General features: G+C 48.7%; 1 protein-coding gene across 1 annotated transcript in view; it reads right to left on the reverse strand.

Moving 5' to 3' along the window:
* The window catches only part of Rap1gap2 (RAP1 GTPase activating protein 2), a 207,121-nt gene extending 186,548 nt beyond the window's left edge, over positions 1–20,573 (reverse strand). Inside the window, exon 1 of the mRNA XM_048365115.1 lies at positions 20,484–20,573. The gene's annotated coding sequence lies outside the window, so the exon portion shown is untranslated. The remainder of the gene's footprint in view (positions 1–20,483) is intronic.
* Positions 20,574–23,571: the final 2,998 nt, after the last annotated feature.

A 23,571-nucleotide genomic window follows, 5' to 3' on the forward strand; every position in this document is an offset into this window, starting at 1 on the left:
CAGTTGGCTAGTGTGACTGCTAAAATCCGATTCCATGCCAGGCATGGTGGCATACATCTGTAAGTCTTCGTTGCTTGAGAGGCTGAGGCAGGAGGGGCTTGAGCCCACCAGTTTGAAACTAGCATGGGCAACATAACAACATCCTATCTCAGGAGAAAAGAAAAAGGGAATGAAAAGGAAGGAAGGGAAAAGGACCAGAGAAGAGGGGAGGGGAGGAGAGGAGACCAAAAGAGAAGGGAGGGAAGAAGAAAGGGAAGTGAGAGAGGAGAGGGAAGGGGTGGGGAAAGCAGGGGAGGAGAAGACAGGAAGGATAGGACTAGGCATTCTCTAATTCCAGCACTGGAGAAGCTAATGGAGAAATTGCAATTTGAGGCCAGATAATTGAGCTACATAAAACAAGACCTGGTCTCTCTCTCTCTCTCTCCACATACACATATATGTATATGCATATGCATATATACATATACATGCATATACATATATATGCATATACATATACATATATGTATATATGTGTATATATGTATATACACATATATACATATACATATATATATTCCATTGTTCATGAGCTAGAAAATCATCTCCAGAAGATAGTGATGCCGTTAAAAAAAAATACTAAAACAAACTACACCATGAGACTCTCATCATTGACAGCCCTGTAGTTACCTGTGGGCAGGAAGACTTTGAGCGCTAGGCAGTACCAGAAGGGGCTTCAGCAGTAAAGGAGATCACATGACCAGCTCTTTGTCCTCCTTCCATCTGCCCACCCCATCCCCCTAGTTTCCTCTCAACTCTCCCATACCACAGCAGAGAGAATCACCAATTAGGGCCCTCTGCAAACAAATTTGAGTGATGCAAGGAGAACAAGGGAAAATCTTGTTTCTATTTCTAGACCGTCAACCATATTGCCTTCTGGCAACAGAGATAAAGATGGGGTCACTTTCACCATGTTGTAAAAAATAAGCAATAACTCTATAGTGCCAAAAATACATGGGTCCCAGGCCTGTCTCCATCACTAAATGTAGCTATGGGGAAATCACTCAAACTCCCTCTATATCCAGTTTTTCATCTGTAAGGAATTTCATTCGTTCACTTCTTAAGAGCTTCCTATGGACCAGGGGGATCATATTAACTTTCCATTAAGCCTTAACCACAACCATATCCAGTTTCTTGATGAAGAGGTAGAGCCTCAGGTTCAGAGACTTGCTCAAGGTCATCGGGCTGGTGGGTGTCTGTGGTAGAATTCAAACCCAGAGCCTTTTCTTAGAGCCCTTCTACCTTCCTTATAATTGAGGTTCACACACAGCAGAGCAGGCTTCAAAATAAGGTTGTTGTTGAATGTGACTTGTCAATAAGCTGGGCTCCAGAAAACCCCAAGACTATCTACTATCCTTGGGCCCCTGACCAATGTGCAACAGAGGAACTGCCCCAACCTGGACCAGGACAGCTGACTTAAGGGAGCATGACTCCGGCAAATGAACAGGGGCTCTGGTACAGGCAGCAATGCGGAGGCAGGGAGCTCCTTCAGACACTTGAAAATAGAAAAAGGCCTACAATGGCAAAGCAGCACATTCCTGATTCATTTATCTGATGTCCTTGGATAACACTGGGGACAGCAGTGGGGCTCAGCCTTGCCCCAGCCCTACAGCAAGTCTGCTAGAGCTCCAGCTTCAGGGCATCTCCTTCAAGGACGTTTGCCCCTTGCCATTTGAAGGGATCAGAGCTTTCATGGAGTGGTAGAATAAAACTGAGCCAGGAATAACCTGATGCAGTGACGACCTCACTTCATAGATGGGGAAACTGGGGCACAGAGAGACTAAGTGCTCCAGGTCACACTCCTAAAAAGGATGTGATGCTGACAGACCTCCACTGAGTGCTGGGCTCTTTTCCTGCCCCTCAATTCTGGGTGAGTATATGAGGATGTGTGAAGTCCTGCCGCATTCTGTCCAAAGCTAGCTAAGAAAAAATGCAATTGCTCCTCTCTCTCTTCCTTGGGATCCTGGCCTTTAATCCAGACACCATGTTATGTGGAAGGCAGAAGTAGAAGGCTCATGGAAAGGACATGAAGAGAGGGGCTGAGACCCCGTGCCAATAGCCAGCCAGAGGTGAGCGCTGGAGCTGCAAGTGGTTCCATCCCTAGGTCTTAAACCACTCTGGACAGCACTGGGTGGACATCCCATCCAAACTGGAGAGTATAAACAAAATAAATGTCACCATTGCCGGAACCCAGTGGCTTCTGGGTGGCTTACCACATAGCATTCAATAACTGGAACAATGGCAAAGGCTAGACCCAAGCAGGCTCCAGAGATTGTGCCCACAGCCAGTCTACCATTGCCTTGCTATGTAGGAGACAACACAGAGCAAGCGTGACAAGTCAGACCCACATATCTTCACTCATTAATCCATTCATTCAGCAAATTGTTTTGCTTCTTACTGTGTCCCAGGCACTCAGGATATTTGGGTGAATAAACATACCCCTGCTCTGGGTAAGGAGTGAGGAGGTAAAGGTTTCATTTTAAAAAGGGATAACTTAGTCAATGGCCCACACTTGTAATCCTAGCTACTTGGGAAGCTGAGATCAAGATGATCAAGGTTCAAAGTCAGCCCAAACAGAAAAGTCCACTAGATTCCATCTCCAATTAGCCAGCAAAAAATCCAGGCTCGAGGCATGGCTCAAGTGGCAGAGCACCAACCAATGTAAGCAATCGCAAGCTAAGCAATCGCAAGGCCCTGAGTGCAAATCTCACTACCAGCAAACAAAAAGGGATAAGAAACTGCCATGCATACAATTGTACATCTCTAATCCTGGTATCTGGGAGGCAGAGCCAGGCGGATCTTGAGTTCAAGGTAAGCTTAGTCTACATAGCAAGTTCTAGGCCAGCCTGAGCTACATAGTGAGACTGTGGAAAGCAAGCGAGAAAGGAAGAAAAGAAGAAGGAAGGAAGGAAGGAAGGAAGGAAGGAAGGAAGGAAGGAAGGAAGGAAGGAAGGAAGGAAGGAAGAAAGAAGGAAGGAAGGAAGGAAGGAAGGAAGGAAGGAAGGAAGGAAGGAGGGAGGGGGGAGAGAGAGAAAGGCAGGCAGAAAGAAAGAAGCAAGGAAGGAAGGAAAGAAAGAAGGAAGGGGGAGAGAGGGAGAGAGAGGGAAGGAGGGAGAGATGGAGGAAGAGAGAAGAGAGCGAGAGAGGGAAAGGAGGGAGAAAGGGAGAAAAGAGAAGAGAGAAAGAAGGAAGGAAGCAAGGAAAGAAGGGAGGAAGGGAGGGAGGGAGGGAGGAAGGAAGGAAGGAAAGAAGGAAGGAAGGAAGGAAGGAAAAAAGGAAGGAAGGAAGGAAGGGAGGGCAGAGGGAGGGAGGAAAGGAGGGAGATGCTAGGGTGAAGCTCCTTTGGCTAATTAGCATACACTTTGAAAAATGAATGACTGGAAGCTAAAATAAGTCCTGTCTGGGGTATGGGTACTAGTGGGAGGTGGCAGGAAGAACAGAGAAGGTGAAGGGGGTGCAGTATGGTCAAATACTTTATGTCCCTGTGAGAAAATAGATCAATGAAGCCGCTGAGATTGTTTTGGAAAGTGGGCGGGAAGGGGAGAGTGACTGAGCAAGGTACATTATGTGCCTATATGGACATGTCAAAATGCCTACCAGACTCCAGTAGCTCACACCTGTAATCCTATCCACTAAGGAGGCTGAGATCTGAGGATCACAGTTCAAAGCCAGCCCAGGTAAGATGAAGCCACAGGACTGGCTACAAAAAAAAAAAAAAAGTGAGGGCTGGGAATATGGCCTAGTGGCAAGAGTGCTTGCCTTGTATACATGAAGCCCTGGATTCCATTCCTCAGCACCACATATATAGAAAAAGCTGGAAGTGGTGCAATGGCTCAAGTGGTAGAGTGCTAGCCTTGAGCAAAAAGAAGCCTGGGACAGTGCTCAGGCCCTGAGTCCAAGCCCCAGGACTGGCAAAAAAAAAAAAAAAGAAAGAAAGAAAAATGGTGTCAAACGGAATTTTTTCTTTTTTTTTTTTTTACTTTTTGACCAGTCCAAGGACTTGAACTCGGGGCCTGGGCAATGTCTCTGAGCCTCTCGTGCTCAAGCCTAGCACTCTACCACTTGAGCCACAGTGGCACTTCCAGCTTTTTCTGTTTATGTGGTGCTGAGGAATTGAACCCAGGGCTTCATGCATGCTAAGCAAAGCACTCTACCACTAAGCCATAAAAAATATACCCTGAACTTCTTTTAATATCTTTTAAGATTTGCTTATTTTTAATTGTCTTTAAGTAGTTAAACAAAGTAGTTACAGTTCAATATGTCATTTTTTTCCATTTTGCTCCCAGAATTTTTTAAATTGTTATTATAAAGGTGACATACAGAGCTGTTAACTTTGCACTTTTAAAGGAACAATAAAACATATTTTCATGTAGGGGAAGAGAGGTGGATAACTTGAAGCCAGTATTTACAACAGGCTAGTGTGGCCCACAAGGGACCAAATGTCTGGGAGTCCTGTAAGGGGGTGAGCTGAGATGGCTTCTCTGAGAGGGAGAGGAGCACACAGAACACAGGGAATGGCAGGCAGCAAGAGCCAAGAAGATCTGGGCTCCCACAACTAGCCAGGTGACCTTGGGAAAGTGACCTCCTCTCACTTGGGAGGCAGACATGATTTTAGAAGACACTTCTCAGGATTGCCATCCTCCTAGGCCAGGACCATCACTGAGAAGCAAGGGAGCCGAAGGTGCAGCGTGCAGTCCTGAGCCTGCTACATAAATAACAATGATTACACTTTGAATTCCACAGAGGCCAAAGATTCCTCCAGCTAGATTCCCAGAGCCCAGGAACCACTCTGCAGCCTGTCAGAAACTACCACAGATAGTGGAGAGCCCCCACCACCAGGCAGACGCCTGAGCTACTGAAAGTGCACAGGTGTCCGGGTGCACAGACACTTCCCTGAAGCATGCTGATACACAAGCTGCTTACACACACACCCCGCAGCCATCCTGACTCATCATCTCAACCCAGGGCCCACACCCATTGCCTTCAGAAGCTCCGGGTAGGGCGGGAGGTTGGACTGGGTCAGCTCTCCCCAGACCGTACACTGCAGGCAGTGGATGCCCACACATCCAGATGGAGAGAAGTAAAGGGCACAGCAGGAGGAGCAGGAAGAAAGCCTAGAGAGAAGGTAAAATTGGGCCAGGCAGAAGACTCAGAGAGCCCTGGGGACCAGAAACCCTGCTGGGTAAAGAATCACCTGCCATCCAAACAGGCACACCCTCCCCCTCCAGGACCCTGGAGAGCGCCCAGCAGGGGGCCAACACACAGCCAAAGAAAAGTGGCCAGGAAAAACGATAGAGCCTTCAGTGCACAGACATCCTCAGAGGAGCCACATAGACAGCAATCCAGGTCTTCAGAGCACAGATAGTGCCGAGCACAATACACACACAAAGCATACTTCAATCCGCCTGACTTCTACCTGACACCACTCCCTGCTCTTGCTCACTTCCAGTCACTATGCCAAGGTCCTCCTGGTGCCCATGTCTGATGCCATCTGCTGACCCAGACCTGGCAGGGCTCAGCCGGCTCACCCAGCAAGATCCAGGATGGAGACCCACAAACCAGGATCTAAACTAAAGAAATGGGGGAGGGAGGGGGGCATGAGGGACAAGGTAACAAACAGTACAAGAAATGTATCCAATGCCTAACGTATGAAACTGTAACCTCTCTGTACATCAGTTTGATAATAAAAATTTGAGAAAAAAAAATAAACTAAAGAAATGGGATACAACCTGGCCCTGAGAGCAAGACGCAAGTCCAGAAGCAGAGCCTGGCCAGGGATGGGGGCTCATCACAGCCTGTCTCCAGACAGACCCAAAACACAGTCTCTGCCTTGGCATTCCACCTGCCTCGGAAGTCCCTATGGCTGCTTCACACTGCCAGCAGATGGATAGGAATCTCCTGTCCCCATCTGGAAGTCCTGCAAAGTGGCAGCAAACAGAGAAAAACAAAAACACACACAACACTCACACACAAGTAGCATGGCAGGCTGAGATCAGACCTGAGGTAGATTTTCCCAGTATAAATGAACCAAAGCATTGAAAGAGATATAAGCAACAAGAATATTGTCCATGATCATTGGCCACCTGTGTGTGGCAGGCTTTGACCATGTGGTATTTGCCTTTATAACCCGACCTGGAGCGTGGCCTGGGGCACGTGGTCTCAGCTCTCGAGTCTGGGCTGTGGCCCTGGCCAGTCAGTATACTTTTTAATTCCCCAATAAATCCATCTTTTTACTTGGAAAAAAAAAAAAAAAGAATATCGTCCATGAAATGAGTAGACAGAAAGACTGGCATTACTATTTTTTTAATTTGTTTTTACTAAACTTTCTCAGAACAAATGCCACCCCTAACTGCAGAGGTCAGAGTAGTCTTTAAAATGACCAAAATGAAGCCAGAGCAAGCTGACACCAACCCCTCCCCCAGCCCTCTGTGTGTGGCCTTGCCTGCGGGAGGCAGTGACCTTTGTCATGCCAGCTTGAGCCGACCGTGCCACACCTTCCCAGCCCTGTGAGCTCTCCCGGTGGGAGGGGCTGGCCTGTGGCTCAGAGCTGGGAGAGGATAGAGAGACAAGGGCACCTGGTACCATGGCAACAGGCCTTGGCCAAGCAAGGCACATTCACAACTTCTCCATTCGTCATTCATATCAAGACCTAAGTGTGCATAGATGGCATCTCCCCTGCCAAAGTGGGTGGTGGCCAGGGAGGACATGAGACATGAGGGCATATGGGGGAGGGGGGGAGGAAGAATGAGAAAGCTTGGGGAAGTTGGACCCCAAAATATAAGGCCTGCTGTGACTCATGCCTTAGGACTCCTCAGCTACCACCTCCCCTCCTTGTATCCTGCCCCCCTCACCATTCTCCATTAAGCCGGGCCTGTCCCCAGACACCTCTAATCGACAACTCATTCCCAGCCCTGGTTCCTCAACCTTCTTGCCTACTTCCGCCCACTCTCTCTCCTCTCCTTTCTTGCTCTGTGTTTTCTCTAGTCCTCCCCTCCCCCTGCCCTGTCCTCCCTATTGATGGTGGCTCAGACCAGTGCCCACGACCATCTGCCAGCTCCAAATGCCAGCATCCACTCTGCCTCCACTCCTCCTTCAAACACCTGCTTCAGAGCCTCCCGGTCCCCTCATCCTTCTCTGCCCAGTGCAGGGTTCCTCTGACCTCCTGGGCATCACTGGCTCCAATTCACAACCTGTGAGACAGATTCAGTCAGCCCAGGGGCACTGATCAGAGCTGGAGCCTGGCCTTTGAGCCCCAGATGACACCACCAGGAAGGGGCCAACAAGGTCACCTTACTCAGTCACCTTGAATGCATGAATATCTACTCCACCAGACCCCGTGCACGACCCTATTGCTGTACTCAGAAATTCAGTGAAACCAGGCAGGGTGCTGCTATTCATCTATAATCTCAGCTACATGGGAGGATGAGACAGGAGACTCATGGTTTGAGGCCAGCCTGGGCAACATAAGATCTCGTCTCTGCTGGGAATATGGACTAGTGGCAAGAGTGCTTGCCTTGTATACATGAAGCCCTGGGTTCCATTCCTCAACACCACATATATAGAAAACGGCCAGAAGTGGTGCTGTGACTCAGTGGCAGAGTGCTAGCCTTGAGCAAAAAGAAGCCAGGGACAATGCTCAGGCCCTGAGTCCAACACCCAGGACTGACAAAACAAAAAACAAAAACAAAAACCTCATCTCAAAAAATAAAAATAAAAATTTTAAGTCAGCACTTACGGCTCACACCTGTAATCCTAGCTGCTCAGGAGGCTGAGATCTAAGAATCACAGTTCATGCCAGCCTTGTGTCCATGAGAATCTTAACTCCAATTAACCAACAAAAAGCTGGAAGTAGAGATATGATTCAAATCAAAGAGGACCAGCCTTGAGCTAAAAATCCGGTAAGCTGGGCTCTGGTGGCTCCTGACAATAATTCTAGCTACTCAGGAGGCTGAGATCTGAGGATCCAGGTTCAAAGCTAGCTCAGGCAGGAAAGTTCATGAGACTCTTATCTCCAACTAACCACCAGAAAACTGGAAGTGACACTGTGGCTCAAGTGGTAGAGCACTAGGTCAAGCCATATGACTAACAAAAATAAATAATGGGGGGAAAAAAAGAAACCGAGGCTGAATGAAATAACTTGCCCCGGGCTGTACAGTAAATTGGGCATCTCAACCTTCTGCTACCAACACTAGCAGCCTCCTCCTACTCCAGCCACTTCTGCATCCCTTGTGAGCTCTGAGCAGCATCTTACAGGTACCATTTGCCTGAAGCCTGAGTCAGATCTGCTCTGAAGCTTTATGTGGGGCCCATGGGAAACCACTAGAGGCCTATGGGGTATCAGGGACAGGGGGAGGGGAGAGGGAGAGGATGACCAATGGGTAAATGCAGCCTTTTTTCTCACCTCAACAGAAAAGTTCTGAAATGCAGTCCCTAAGCTCCTCAGGACACTATCCAGGTCTGAGTGGAGGCACTAATAAAAACAGTATCCCCTTGTATTGCCTTCCTCCTCCTCTTTCATACCCTTGCCCCCCTCCCCTTGTTTCCTGAGATGGCTTTCTCACAAGCACTGCTTGGGAAGCGGAGTGGGGGAATGTGGGTGAACAGACATCTGGAGCCACATTGAGGTGTGACAGCAGGGAGTCATCAACAGGGTCACCAGGAACAGTTAAGATGAAGGTTTAACTACCACAACCCAGGCTAGGGCCACTTTCCCTGAAGGTTCAATTCTAGCCCAGATCTAGCCACTGAGGTTCTGCCACATTTGATCAGTCAGGATCAGGGGAAAGAGGGAGATGGGGGCTGTGGTCCCTTCTTTGGACTGGAAGTACCTCCTGGCAAATCACCTCAACATCTTCGGCAGAGCACAAGCCCTACTGGACATGCCCTAGCCCCACCCAAGGTTAGCATCTGCCTCTTTCCAGAAGCATCAACCATAGGGGGTCTCCTGCTCATCCCCCATTCCACCCCCACCTGAAGTCCCAAGCTCCACTCCCTCCCCCATTCCTCAACCCCTGGCCAGGAAGGAGGCACCTGAAGCAACTTCCAGAGTCTGAACAGCCAGATCTAGACAACACCAACCCCACCCCCAGAGCACTGGCAACCTAGCACCTTTGTTCAGGAATGAGGATGGAGCCTCCCCCAAATCTTGCCCAAGTCCTGGAGCCAAATCACTGCCCAGGTCTTCACAGCCCTGAGTCACTCCCGGCCCCAGACAGCTGGGTGAGCTTTCTGTTTACTCTTGGCACACAGTGGGATGGATTAGGGAGGGCTGAGCCTTTTTCTCCAAGGGAAACTAAGGCTGTATGGAGCTCAGCCCCATAGCAGGTCCCAAAGCAGATCTCCCCGGCTCATACTTGGTCTAGGTCAGCCTTATTATTCTCTGTGATTTTCTAAAGAGGCTGTTTGATGAGGGGGGCCCTGAGCAGAAGCAGATATCTGAATTCAGAGCTTAAGCTCCACTTACATAGAAATGCCCTTCAGACTTAAGAAGGGTGAAGGGGAGCTATAGAGAGAAGCTGCCCCCCAACCTACCCCCAGATCAAGACACAGTATCTGATGTTGGCACAGGCAGTAAGGAGTCTACACAGGTTCCCAGAGTCCCCTGAACACATGCCCTCGACACCCCGGGGCCCAAACTACACATCACAGACCCACCCACCCATTCACCCAAGGCCTCTGAAAAGGAGCTGGAAGCGGAGACTGGCCTAACACCACTGGTCCTCCAAGGCCTCCCAGGCAGCAGCAGCACCCCCATCTTCCCCCCCACCCCACCCCCCTTTGCAACAGGCCCAGGCTGGAGTGAGGACCGGCTGGTGTTTATGCCCTGTCACAAACAAACAACCAAACCCACCCAGCCTAGCTCACAGGGTTTTCTTGGGGCTCCTGGCTTCCCCCTCCTCCTGGAGCCACCTGTAAGCGCCCACGTCTCACCTGGGTCTCTCCGCAGACTCCCCGGGGCTGGCCAGCACCTCCCTGCTGGAGCGCCGCGGGCCCCTGCGCAGAGGGACGCGTGCGGTGCCCCGCGCGGCCGGGATTTCCGAGGACGGTTACCCCATCTCCCAAATACAAGTCACCCCCCTCCCAAACACAAGTCACCCCCTTCCAAACAAGACTGAGGCCACCCCGGCACGGAGTCCACACAGGCATCCGCGTCCACCGCGCTCTGCAGTGCATGCGCTCACATCAGCTCCCCTCCAAGGCCCTCAAGACCCCCCCCCCAGGGTCCTCCTTCGGTCCCCCAAGCCCCCCTCAGCCCCCCGCAGGTGATGGACTCCCAGCCCCGTCCGCCCGCCTGCCCCGGAATCACTGACCTCCGCGCCCCGCGGCCGCGTTAGGCGGAATGTCGCAGCCGGTCCCGCCGGCTCAGCCCAGGGCGTGCGAGCTTCGGCGGCGCCCCGCGCTCTCCATCGCAGCCCGGGTCCCCTCCTCCGGGTGGGGGTCCTCCGCAGCCCGGCCGCCTGCACCGTCACCGCGACGCGCACGCGCGCACCGGTCCGCGCGAGGCCGCGCCTGCCGCCGCCGCCGCCGCCGCACACCTGCCTCCCCGCCCCCCCGCCCCACCAGGCTGAGGGAGACTGGGGGGACCTGGAGGCGCGCCCCTCGCGACGCCGCCCGCCAGTCCGCGCCCGGGTCCGGGAGGCGCGCACCGCGCAGCTGCGGGAAGCGGGGGCGGGGCGGGAGGGGCGCAGAGGCGTCGCGGTGGGGAGACTGTGGGTCCCGGGCCCCGCCTTGGGGACTACCTGACACGGCTCCCGTGGAACAAAGGCTCAGGTCGGGGAAGGAAGGAGAAGCCCCCCTTTCTATAAAGGCTCGGAGAAGATGGAGACCCCCGCGGTTGGGAGCAAAATAGGAAAAGATCGGGCCCTTCGTTTTGGGGATCCCAGAGTGGGTCAGTACTATAGGAACTTGCAAGTGGGGACCCACGCAGACCGCCCAACCCCTCTGGACCTGGGAGCCCAGCGCCTTTCGTCATTCACCCCCCCAGCTTCTCTGCTAACTCAAACTTACTCCTGAGCTTGAAGGACTTGAGAGAAAGACGTGTCCCCCACCCAATCTTGGGGTGGGTGTGGGGGGGGGGGGAGGGAAATCTAAGGATCTTGCTTGGAAACCTCCGCAGAGGGCAGCTTCTGACTGTGGCTTTGCACACCTCCAGTCAGGAGAAGCTCACCCCCTCCAGAAGGCTGTGAGCCCTAAGAAGCCCTTCCTTTCGTTCCTTTAGTTGCCCTTAAACTCATCTTCCTTGATTCTGCTTGTAAGTCGTGGCCTCACTCTGTGCCAGCTACACTGGCATCTAGAACATACCCAGGACCTTGCACTTGCTGACCCAACCCTCATGCAGGGAACGCCTCCCCCCTCAGCATCCCTCACCAGCACCTTCTCCACCAAGAAATCCAGGACTTGGCTCTCCTGTCATTTTCTACCTCTTTCAGTCCCCACACTCCCCCTGGCTGCTGGGGCCCTGATTTCTTTCTTCAACCAGCTGATGGTCTCTTGCCTCCTTGTGTTCATGCCTGATGTATGTCTCTCCTCCTATAGTGTGTGGCCCATACCAGCAGTACTCTTGTCAGGAACTAAAACCCCAGGAGCAGGAGCCCAATCATCATGGACAGCAGAGAAAGGTGGAAGGGGGGAAGGAGGGAGGGGCAAGCATGGTCTGCATCCTTTCAGCAGCTGGTCCTGAAGTGCAAACAGCCCAGCCATTCCTAGGTAACCTTGGACACAATTTCTAGCAGAAGAAAGGTGCTTACCATTGCTCACTGACTAAAAGGAAGGTGTCTTTGTCTTAGAGGCTGGCTGAGCCTGAAACAAAAAGATCTTTCCATCTTTCACTCTTGGCTCTGTCCTGAACACACCAACCCTGTCGGGAGCCGAGCTAGCAGCTAAGCTCATCCTGACCTCTGGCTGTGGCGATGTCGCCAAGATGTCGCGAGCCAAACCTGCACCTAGGTTCATTTTCACCTCTGGCTGTGCTGTTACCACCAGGATATGCTAAAGGCAAAGTCCACAGCCACTGTCCGGAATTGCTTTGTTACCTTGTGTTTACTGTAATCAAATGTTGCAAACTTCAAAGCCTCTTTATGTTCTGGAATTTTAACAATCCTATGCTATTCCCTGGTTCCAAAACCGCATATAAGCTGGGAGTTGGAATAAACTGTTGCTGCAGTCTTGAGGTTCAACCTTACGGCTGTAGACCTCCCGTACCCCCATCTTTGTCTCTTGTCTTTTTTCTCTTGCCTTATTTTTCCTTTTCCATATCCCTGCCGCCCCTCAGTCAGGATTTCTGTTCCCCTGCCGGCTGGCCCGGCAGGCAACCCCAAGTTTCAGACTGCTCTGATTCCCTTGTCTGGCCACTTCGATGCAAAAAGGATTCCAGGTCAGCATTGACTGAACCTTATCCCTGTTAAATTGTACCTACAGTAGTTCCTCTCTGAATGTCAGGGTCATGTTCTGAGGATGACCGAAACCAGACCTTCATATGCTATGATTTTTCTACAAAGATGTCCACTGACAGTGGCTTTCCTTACAAGCTGTCCATTTTAGGTTAAGATGGTATAAGAGTGATAAGCATTCAGTAGAAACCATACTTGGATTTTTTTTCCTGATAGTGGGGTTTGAACTCAGGGACTCATACTCCCACTCAGCTTTTTCAATCACAGCTGATGTTCTACCACTTGAACCATGCCTCCATGGTTAATTGAAGACAGTTTCATAAACTTTTCTATCCAAGTGGGCTTGGAATGTGGGTCCTCATATCTCATCCTCCTGAGTAGCTAAGATTACAGATATGAGCCACCAGCCCCTTGCTCCTACTTTGACTTTTTGAACTTGGATCTTTTTTTTTTTCCCTCAGACTGGAGACATGCCAGAAGCTACTTCATGAAGATGCTGAGTGGCAGAAAGCTGTAGTTTCCAGCCAACTACAATATAGCTAGGGTAAACAACTGAAATACTAGAGTGTACTGACCAGCCATCATTCAGTAAATGACAGGACACAGCCAATACTTTACTTTAAAATAGGTTTGGGGCATTCCAGGGCTGGGAATGTGGCCTAATGGTATAGTGCTTGCCCAGCATGCATGAAGCCCTGGGTTTGATTCCTTAGCACCACATAAACAGAAAAAGCCAGAAGGGGTGCTGTGGCTCAAGGGGTAGAGTGCTACTCTTGAGCAAAAAGAAGCCAGGGACAGTGCTCAGGCCATGAGTCCGAAGCCCCAGGACTGGCAAAAAAAAAAAGGCTTTGGAGCCTGGCCTTGGTGACATGTACCTGAAAACCTGAAATCCTACCTACTCAGGAGGCTGAGATGTGAGAATCACAGTTCAAAGCCAGCCAGGATAGGAAAGCCCATGAAACTCTTATCTCAGTCAACTACCAAATAGCTAGCAGTGGAATGTGTGTCAGGTGGTAGAGAATCAGCCTTGAGTGAAAAAAGCTCAGGGACAGTACCCAGGCTCTGAGTTCACACACACACACACACACACACACACACACACACACACACACACACGGCTCTGTGTTAGATGACTTTGCCCAACTGTAAGCTAATGTTAGTGTCCCAAAAACATTTTAAGATAGCCTAGGCTAAGCTATGATGTTCAGTAGATGGAGTGTACTAAATGTACTTAATGTTTTCACATTGGAACATGAGAAGCAGTACTTATACATATCAATTATGAAGTTGAAAACCCTCATCTTTTCACTTAAGGAAGCACCTATGGCTTCTCTTCAGCATATCCAAATAGCCAGAATCTCTATACTACCGCTTTGGAGTCATTTAAGACTACCTGAACACAAGCACTATGATACCTAGACAGATACCGAGATCTGATCACCAAAATGGGGACTGGTTAACAGGCAGGCAGCTTATACCTTTTGGATACACTGTCAAAGGGAGGATTCACAGCCCAGCCAGGACAAGGTACTCTGGAACAAGGTTTCATCAGGCTACTCGGAATTACACACAATTTTTAAAAATGTAGCTATCCAGGCACCTGGGGCTCATGCCTGTAATCCTGGCTACTCAGGAGGCTGAGATCTAAAGATCACTGTTCAAAGCCAGACCGGGCAGGAAAATCCATGAGACTCTTATATCCAATTAATCACCAGAAAACCAGAAGTGGCACTGTAGCTATCCTTGAGCTAAAGAGCTCAGGGACAGTGCCCAGACCCAGAGTTCAAGCCCCACAACCGACACAAAAAAAAGTATCTAATTTAAGCCCATGTTTACCTATAGGTAACTGAAATCATGGGGAAATGAACTCTTGGCAAATGTAGTGGCTGTACTTGATGGTGACCTCGATGTAGCTTCTATGGCATATGAGGCTCCTAGTGTTTCCATCTTCCCTGCAAGGATGATGCCCAGGTCCCAGCCATCAGAAGAAATGTCATGAGTTTGCGATCCCTATCCTTCCTCAAAGCACTGATTCAGTGTCTGTGTGTCTGTCTGTGTGTACTCACACACCAGGACTAGGGCTTGAACTCAGGGCCTGGGCACTTCCCCTGAGTTGTTTTGTTGTGTTTTTTTACTCAACACTAGTGATCTACCACTTGAGTCACAGTTCCACTTCAGGCTTTTTGTGGTTAATTGGAGACAAGTGTCTCAAGGACATACCTGCCCAGGCTGGCTTCAAACTGCCATCCTCAGACCTCAGCTTCCTGAGCAGCTAGGATTACAGGCGTGAGCCACCAGCACCCAGCTCAATAAACACTTGAGCAGACTCAGCTAACAGCCACCAACTCGGCAGCCTCATGAACTATGCTGTCCCCAGCCTACTCTTCTGGGTCACCTACAAGGCTTCCATGGGAAATGGGAAGAATTTGTTGCAGAAACCCACAAGCACTGTCTCCTGTGCTGCCCCCCCCCCCATCTGAAAATTAAACAGAAAAGCAAATAATCTTCTCTGCAGGATAGGTTCTCAGGGAATTCACTGGACTCTGATGATCACTTATAATTTTCCTGCCCAAATGTCCCCAAATCATCTCTTTAATATCAGACTCTGAAACTTCATTAATACTGATAATGGGCCCATTTACTCATGGCTTGTGGATGGTACCTCCTTCTTTGTAGAGGTAGAAATTATCCTCCTGTCTCCCACCTCAAGATTGTGCTTGGTCTTTGAGGAAAGTGGTTGTGAGCACTGCCAGTCACTGCTTGTTTGGCCTCTGTGTTAAATGTGGAGAAGAGTAGTACTGAGATCATAGCATTGCTCTGAAGATTCATTCCTACAAAGCATAGGTGGGCATGGTGGTGCATGCCTGTAGTCTCAAACTGGGGAGGCTGAGGCAGGAGGATCACAAGTTCAAGGGCAATCTGGTGTACTCAGTGAGACCTTATTTCAAAAACACACAAGCAGACCAGGCCTCTGGTGGCTCACATCTGCAATCCTAGCTACTCAGGAGGCTGAGATCTGAGGATCTAGTTTCAAACCAGGCAAGGACAGGAAAGTCCACAAGACTCTTACTTCCAATTAACCAGTAAAAACCTGGAAATTGACCTGTAGTCCAAATGGTTGAGCACTAGCCTTGAGTGAAAAGCACCTAGACCCTGAGTTCAAGCCCCAGTCATAGCATATACACACACAGACACACACAGACACACACACACACACACACACACACACACACACACACATCTAGGCACTGGTGGCTCACACATGCGATCCTATTTACTCAGGAGGCTGCGACCTGAGGATTGAGATTCAATGCCAGCCCAGGCGGGAAAGTCAATGAGATCCTTTTTTTTTTTTAATCAGTCATGGGGCTTGAACTCAGGGCCAGGCTTGGTCTCTGAGCTCTTTCACTCAAGGCTCAGGTTCTACTACTTTTAAGCCACAGCACCACTTCCTCTATGAGATTCTTACCTCCAATTAACCACCAGCAAACTGGAAGTAGCACTGTGGCACAAGTGGTAGAGTGCCAGCCTTGAGCAAAAAGAGCTCAGGGACAGCATCCAGGCCCTAAGTTCAAGCCCTATGACCAACTAGAGAGAAAAAGAAGAAGGAAGGAAGGGAGGGAGGGAGGGAGGGAGGGAGGGAGGGAAAGAAAGGAAGGAAGGAAGGAAGGAAGGAAGGAAGGAAGGAAGGAAGGAAGGAAGGAAAGAAAGAAAGAAAGAAAGAAAGAAAAGAAAGAAAAGGAAAGAAAGAAAGAAAGAAAGAAAGAAAGAAAGAAAGAAGAAAAGAAAGAAAGAAAGAAAGAAAGAAAGGCTGGGGGTATGCCTAGTGGCAAGAGTGCATGCCTCCTATACATGAAGCCCTGGGTTCAATTCCCCAGCACCACGTATACAGAAAACGGCCAGAAGTGGCGCTGTGGCTCAAGTGACAGAGTGCTAGCCTTGAGCAAAAAGAAGCCAGGGACAGTGCTCAGGCCCTGAGTCCAAGCCCCAGGACTGGCCAAAAAAAAAAAAAAAAAAAAAGAAAGAAAGAAAGAAAGGAAGGAAGGAAGAAAGAAAAGTAGCTGTCACTATGCTATGGCAAACACCTCTCTGGGATGTAGCCTTCCCCAGGATGAAATCCAAAGTTATTTCAAATGGTTCCATCCTGGATGAAGATGTCTGCTCTCCTCCAGTGATAAATGGTTTTTGTTGTGTTTATTTTGTCTTTATCCTTCTTTTTTTTTTTTTTTTTTTTTTTTGCCAGTCCTGGGCCTTGGACTCAGGGCCTGAGCACTGTCCCTGGCTTCTTTTTGCTCAAGGCTAGCACTCTGCCACTTGAGCCACAGCACCACTTCTGGCCATTTTCTTTTTTTTTTTTTCGTTTATGTAAAAATTTATTTTTATTTTTATTTTTATTTTTTTGCCAGTCCTGGGCTTGGACTCAGGGCCTGAGCACTGTCCCTGGTTTCTTTTTACTCAAGGCTAGCACTCTGCCACTTGAGCCACAGGGCCACTTCTGGCAGTTTTCTATATATGTGGTGCTGAGGAATCGAACCCAGGGCTTCATGTGTACGAGGCAAGCATTCTTGCCACTAGGCCATATTCCCAGCCCCTATGTAAAAATTTATTTTGACCAAAATGTAGAAAAAGTGATAACTATTGCATATGATATAGAAGGGGGAAGGGACAAGCAGAGAAAGAAGTGTGTGTGTGAGGGTTGACTCAGCTGCTCAATTGTTTACTATTTTTCCCTTGGGTTGCGTGGTATTTACTAATAATAAATAGGAGCAGGGGATGGGGCCGGGGAAGCTTCTAGAAGCAGGGAGGCCTGACATTGGGCTGTAAACTTGAGCTGGGCCCCATGGTGAGATGTCCACTAAGAGATTCAAAATGAAAACCAAGGGGGGAGGGTGGGTCCCCCGCTCCCCACCCCTGGGCATGGGGGACACCCCAGGTCCAGTCCTGGTCACGCAGAAGTTTCTACGGCCTTTATGAGCTTGGTCCCCAAGGAGCTGAAACTCTCCACTTCCTCTTCCCTGAACTCAGGTGATTATCAGCCATGCCTCTTCAGGATGCCTTTGATTTGGGTCTTATTTGGGGATGTGGTAGCACTGGAGATTTTGGCTTAACCTCCCCACATATCTCCTCTGGCTCCAGACACCTCTTTTTTTTTTTTTTTTTTTTTTTTTGCCAGTCCTGGGGCTCGAACTCAGGGGGCTGAGCACTGTCCCTGGCACCACTTGAGCCACAGTGCTACTTCCAACTTTCTATATATGTGTGCTGAGGAATTGAAGGCAGGGCTTCATGTATACGAGGGCAAGCACTCTTGCCACTAGGCCATATTCCCAGCCCTGCTGTGTTTATTTTGTTTATTTTTATTTGTTTGTTTTTTGTGGGTTTTTTTTTTTGTTTTTGTTTTTTTGGGTTTTTTTTGCCAGTCCTGGCGCTTGGACTCAGGGCCTGAGCACTGTCCCTAGCTTCTTTTTGCTCAAGGCTAGCACTCTGCCACTTGAGCCACAGCATCTCTTCTGGACTCTTCTATATATGTAGTGCTGAGGAATCGAACCCAGGGCTTCATGTATATGAGGCAAGCACTCTTGCCACTAGACCATATTCCCAGCCCCGAGAACTGGCTTTTGTTCCTGGGACTGTGAAGGATTTTCTTGTTCTCTGGCTCAGAAAGCTAAACAGCCCCACTAGCCTCAGACCACCTGTGTGGCGGGACCTCTGGCCTTCCTACTTTGCCCTCCCTATTACCTTGGGCAATCCCACCTCGGGCTTGGGGCTGGCCTTCCAAGCCTGGCAGCACTCATCTGTGGTTTATTCACTGCTTATTTAATGAGCTCCATCACTGAGTCACTCCCAGTGCTAGGGCACCAGGAGGAACAAGATGGAAAAGTCCCCGCCCCAGAGAGCTTACAACCAGCAGGGGACACAGACAATGACAAATAGACTGATAAGATAATATCTGCCATGGAGAGAGCTTTGAAGGAAAGGAAATAAGCCACCTTATGTCAGCTGGCAATTGGCATGCAGGAGGGCTTGGCAGGTGGCCTGAAAATAAATTAGATTGTGTGTTCTTCTCGTACATGGCTCGCTAGGGTGCTCCTGGGGCAGCCTCTTTCTCTTTCCCCACAAGCAGTCACAGCCACAATCACAGAATTAATCTCTGTCTCTCTATCTCTCTCTCTGTCTCTGCTACCTTCTCTCTCTCTCTAGTTCTCCTCTCTCCTTCCTCTCTGTCTCCTCTCCTTTTCTCTTTCCTCTTTCTGTCTCCTCTCTTTGTCTCCTCGCCTCTCTACTTCCTTCTCTGTATCATTTGTCTGTGTGTATGTATACGTGCACGTCTCTGTCTTTCTCTCTCTCTCTCTCTCTCACACACACACACACACACACGATCTTTTTTTTTTTTTTTTCACACACACGATCTTACTATACATCCCAGGCTGACCTGGCCTCTCAGTCCTCAATCTCCCAAGTGCTGGGGTTAGAGACTATGTAACCAGCTTGGAATTTCTTTTCTTTTCTTTCTTTTTCTTTTTGCTGGTCCTGGGGCTTAAACTCGGGGCCTGAGTGCATCCCTGAGCTTCTTTTGCTCAAGGCTAGTGCTCTACCACTTGAGCCACAGCTCCACTTCCAGCTTTACTTTTTAGTAGTTTATTGGAAATAAATACTTTTATTTCCTTTTCTGCCCAGGCTATCTTTGAACCATGATCCTCAGATCTCAGCCTCCTGAGTAGCTAGGATTACAGTAACGCCCAGCTTGGAATTTCATTTTTGCACATATCTCAATACACTTGCATCAAACTCTTGGGAGTTTGGTGTCTTTTCTCTACATTATTTGAAATCCACTCTCTGAAGTCTAGGACATATCATAAATACCAAGAATTCCCAAGTGGCCTGAGTCACCCTTGCTAGGGCTCCTGTCTCTTCTCAATTTTCATTTTAAATGATGCAATTTTTTAATGCTTCCTCATTAGAAGCTGTTTGCCCTTGTACCTTCTGAAAGAGCATGTAATGTACACACACACACACACACACACACACACCATCACACCATCACACCATCACACCATCACATCCCCTCCTTTCCTGTCTCATGCAGCCAGTACTGGAAGGCAAGAGTGAGCCTTGCTGGCTATGAGATTTCTGCTGATTTAGAAATGGCTGCAAGGTTTTGATGGAAGCTGTAGACAGAAAAGTCAGGGCGAGGTCCAGTAGGGACCTTGGGAAGGGGTGTGGCAACAGCAGGTCACCCAGAATGCTTCTGTTGAGCTGCTAATGCTGATTAAACCTGTTCACAGTGATGGAAGAATGGTGGGCCAGGGCCTAGGGACTCAAAGTTAGGAAAAGCCCTCCCCTCCCGCATTCAGGATCCCAGCTGGATTGTCTGGCATGGACGGGGAGAAGGCAGACAAGGAAGGCAGACTGATTCCATTCAAGATAACCCTGGAACTGAAAAAAACAAAAAATTTGTGCCAATACTGAGGTTTAAATTCAGAGCCTGGGTGCTGTTCCTTAACTTTTCTGCTCAAGGATAGTGCTCTACCATTTGAATCACAGCTCCACTTCCAGGTTTTTTGGTAGTTAACTAGAGATAAGAGTCTCATGGACTTTCCTGCCTGGGCTGGCTTTGAACTGTGATCCTCAGATCTCAGTCTCCTGAATAGCTAGGATTATAGAGATGTCTCATGGACATCCAGCTTGCCCAACAAACTTTCCAGCCATCATCCTTTTTAAAGAGGAACCAGCTGATCTCCAGGCCTAAGAAATCTCTGCAGGCATCATTCACTGAAGACTCATGATCCCCCAATACAAGGCAGAGAATATATGCTAATGCCCATTTTACAGAGGATAAAGTGGAGGCAGAGTTACCTCTCCAGTTGTTCAGGGCCTTCTAGGCTGGACCAGTGGCCAGGCTGATAAGCTCACTCCATCCAAGACCTTGGGAGGCCTCTCCATCACGGAAGGCCAAGTTTTCCACTGTGAATTTATGAGCCAGTATGGGCTAGCTGCAGAGACAACAGCCAAATGTCCAGATTCAAGAATTCAATGAAGACCAGAAGGTCCTTTTACCTGGAGGGAGACTCGAGGTCAGCTCGGCTGAGAATGCGGTGCTGCTGGGGGCTGTAGAGCCACTGGAAGGCTGTCAGGGTCCTTTCCTCCATTCGGAACCGCCCTTCCTGCACATACCTGTGGGCAGAAACAAGAAGCAGTGAACTGGGGACCAGGGCTCTGCAGAGCTGCTTTGGAGGTGACCTCACTTGCTGGAGGTGAGGACCTATCTCCAAATATCCTTCCCCCTACCCATCTTCCAGAAAGCCATATTTACACTAAGATGTCTACACTTAGAGGCCCAGAACAGGAGGCAGATACAAGGAGGAAACCTCAGCTTGGTAGACAAAACTGCAGTCTAGAAGTTAGAAAGGCACTGGTGACTCACTCCTGTAATCCTAACTACTCAGGAGGCTGAGATCTGGGGACTGCGCTTTGAAGAAAGCCTGGGCAGGAAAGTTCACAAGACTCTTATTTCCAATGAAACTATTCAAAAAAGCCAGATGTGGCGCTGTGTCTCAAGTGATAGAGCACACCCCTCAAGCAAAAAAAAGCTCAGGGACAGCACCCAGGCCCAGAGTTCAAGTCCCAGGACCAAACCAAACCCAACCAAACAAAAAGATATACAGACATAAGGTTTTCTTTCATCTCTTTTTTATTAGTATATATTAAATTACATTCATTATACAGGTTTCTTTGTGATATTTCCCTACATGTACATAAATGTACCTTGGTTAAACTCACTCATTCTAGTTCTCTTTTTTTGTTAGTTTTTTGTTTGTTTGTTTATTTTGTGTCAATTGTGGGACTTGAATTTAGGACCTGGATGCTGTCCCTGAGCTTTTTTGCTCAAGGATGGTGCTCTACCACTTAAGCCACAGGTCCACTTCCATCTTTTTGGTGATTAATTTGGAGGAAAAGGGTCTCATAGACCTTCCTGCCTGGGCTGGCTTCAAACTGAGATCTTCAGATGTCAGCCTCCTAATTAGCTAAGATTGCAGGCTGAGGCACCAGCAAACAGCCCCCCTCTATTACTCTTATTTGTCCTCCTCTCTCCCTTTTTAAACACCTTTAGCAGGCTCATTATTCTGTGTTTGTGTTTGTGTGTGTGTGTGTGTGTGTGTGTGTGTGTGTGTGCTGATATGGGGACTTGAACTCAGGGCCTCACATTCTGGTAGGCTGGCACTCTAACTCAAGCCCTACCTCCACTTTCTGGCAGGCGTGAGCCACCAGCTCCTGGCTTTCTATATTCATATACTTATATGAAGTACCGCAACCATATTCACCCCTCCCACCCAGTCCTTTCACCTTCATCCTTAATTTGCAGGATGAAGCCATACTGAGATTAGAAATCAGGATCTTTTACAAGGGCTTTACTGTTTGAGCCACACCTCTAACTCTGAGAGAGGTTATTTGGGTTTTTTTGTTTTTGCTTTTTGCCAGTCCTGGGGCTTGAACTCTGGGCCTAAGTGCTGTCCCTGGGTTCCTTTTTGCTCAAGGCTAGCACTCTACCACTTGAGCCACAGTGCCACTTCCAGCTTTTTTTCTGGGTAGTTTATTGGGATAAGAGTCTCATGGACTTTTCTGCCCAGGCTGGCTTCAAACTGTGATCTTTGGATCTCAGCCTGATGAGTAGCTGGGATTATAGGTATGAGCCACTGGGGCCCAGCCTCTGAGAAAGGTTTTAAAGACTAGTATTCCTATATGTTATCATGCCAAGATACATTGTTAAAAGGAAATTTAAAACACACACACACACAGAGTGCAGAGCAGTGAGGGCAACTGACATTAAAAGAGAGAATAAAGGGAGGGAATAAAGTAGAAATTTGTACTTGCTTATCTTTATATATACAATTCTGGGGAATTAACAAGTAATAAAAAGTCATTCCCTGGGTGGGGGAGGAGAAAATGGGGTGAGTGAGGGCGTGAGAAAGTGATCTTTCAACAATGTACCTTCTCATATCAGAGCTATTAACTCTCCAAAGGGTGTGTGTGTGTGTGTGTGTGTGTGTGTGTGTGTGTGTGTGTGTAATTACGAACTGGGCAAAGTGCTATTATGTATGTGTGTGTGTGGTGTGTGTGTGTGTGTGTATGCTTTGTGATTTTATATTAGGACTGTCTTGCTAATTTGCCCAAGCTGATCTTGTGATTCTCCTACTTCAGTGCTCCAGGTATCTGGGATTATAGTCATGTGCCATGACACTACCAGCTCTGCTTGCTCTGTTCCAACCTTACCACCATGACATCCTGCCCTCTCTGCTTCAGCATATACAGACCTGTATTGTATTCCTGATGCAGTTATCCTTCTTACAGAGCCTCTGCTCCAGCTGTGCTCCTAACCAAGCTGCCTAGCCCCCATCTCTGCCTCCAAATCTTCCCCATGTCCCAGCCAGACGCTGAGGTTGTGCTAAGGTTCCTAGGATGCCTTGCTTAACCTTGATCACAGCATGGTGATATTCTCGCTTGCTGTACATGTGTTATTTATGTGTCTGTCTGTCTCCTCACTGGCATGAAAAGACTGAGTCTGATCCAGCTCTGAGATCTCTGAACAGCCCCACAGCCTGCTAGCTGGGCTGTGTGGAGGGCTGTGTGTATGTGTATGAGAGTGTGTGAAATTACAGCCTGCCATGAAAATCACACCAGCAACAGTAATCAACTCAGTCCATCCCAGGGAATGTGAGCCACAGATTAGCATCACTAACAACTTCAATTTGCTAGCTTAGTAAATGTGTTTCCTGAATTAGAAAACAGACCAGTCATCCCAAATACTTTCACTTTAACCTACCATATATTGGAAATCCCACTGAATAGTACACTGAAGGATACTAAAAACTGCACAGACCAACCTTTTAAACTTTAGTAGCCATTAAAACATTAGCATGGCTGGGAATGTGGCTTAGTAGTAGAGTGCTTGCCTAGCATGCGTGAGCCCTGGGTTCAATTCCTCAGTACCATATAAACAGAAAAGACCAGAAGTGGCGCTGTGGCTCAGGTGGTAGAGTGCTAGTCTTGAGCAAAAGAAGGTCAAGGGCAGTGGCCAGGTCCTGAGTTCAAGCCCCAGGACTGGAAAAAAAAAAAAAAGTAAAGGAAATTTGCAGATTATAATAAA

Source organism: Perognathus longimembris, chromosome 17 (assembly GCF_023159225.1).
Source record: "Perognathus longimembris pacificus isolate PPM17 chromosome 17, ASM2315922v1, whole genome shotgun sequence".
Taxonomy (NCBI): domain Eukaryota; kingdom Metazoa; phylum Chordata; class Mammalia; order Rodentia; family Heteromyidae; genus Perognathus; species Perognathus longimembris.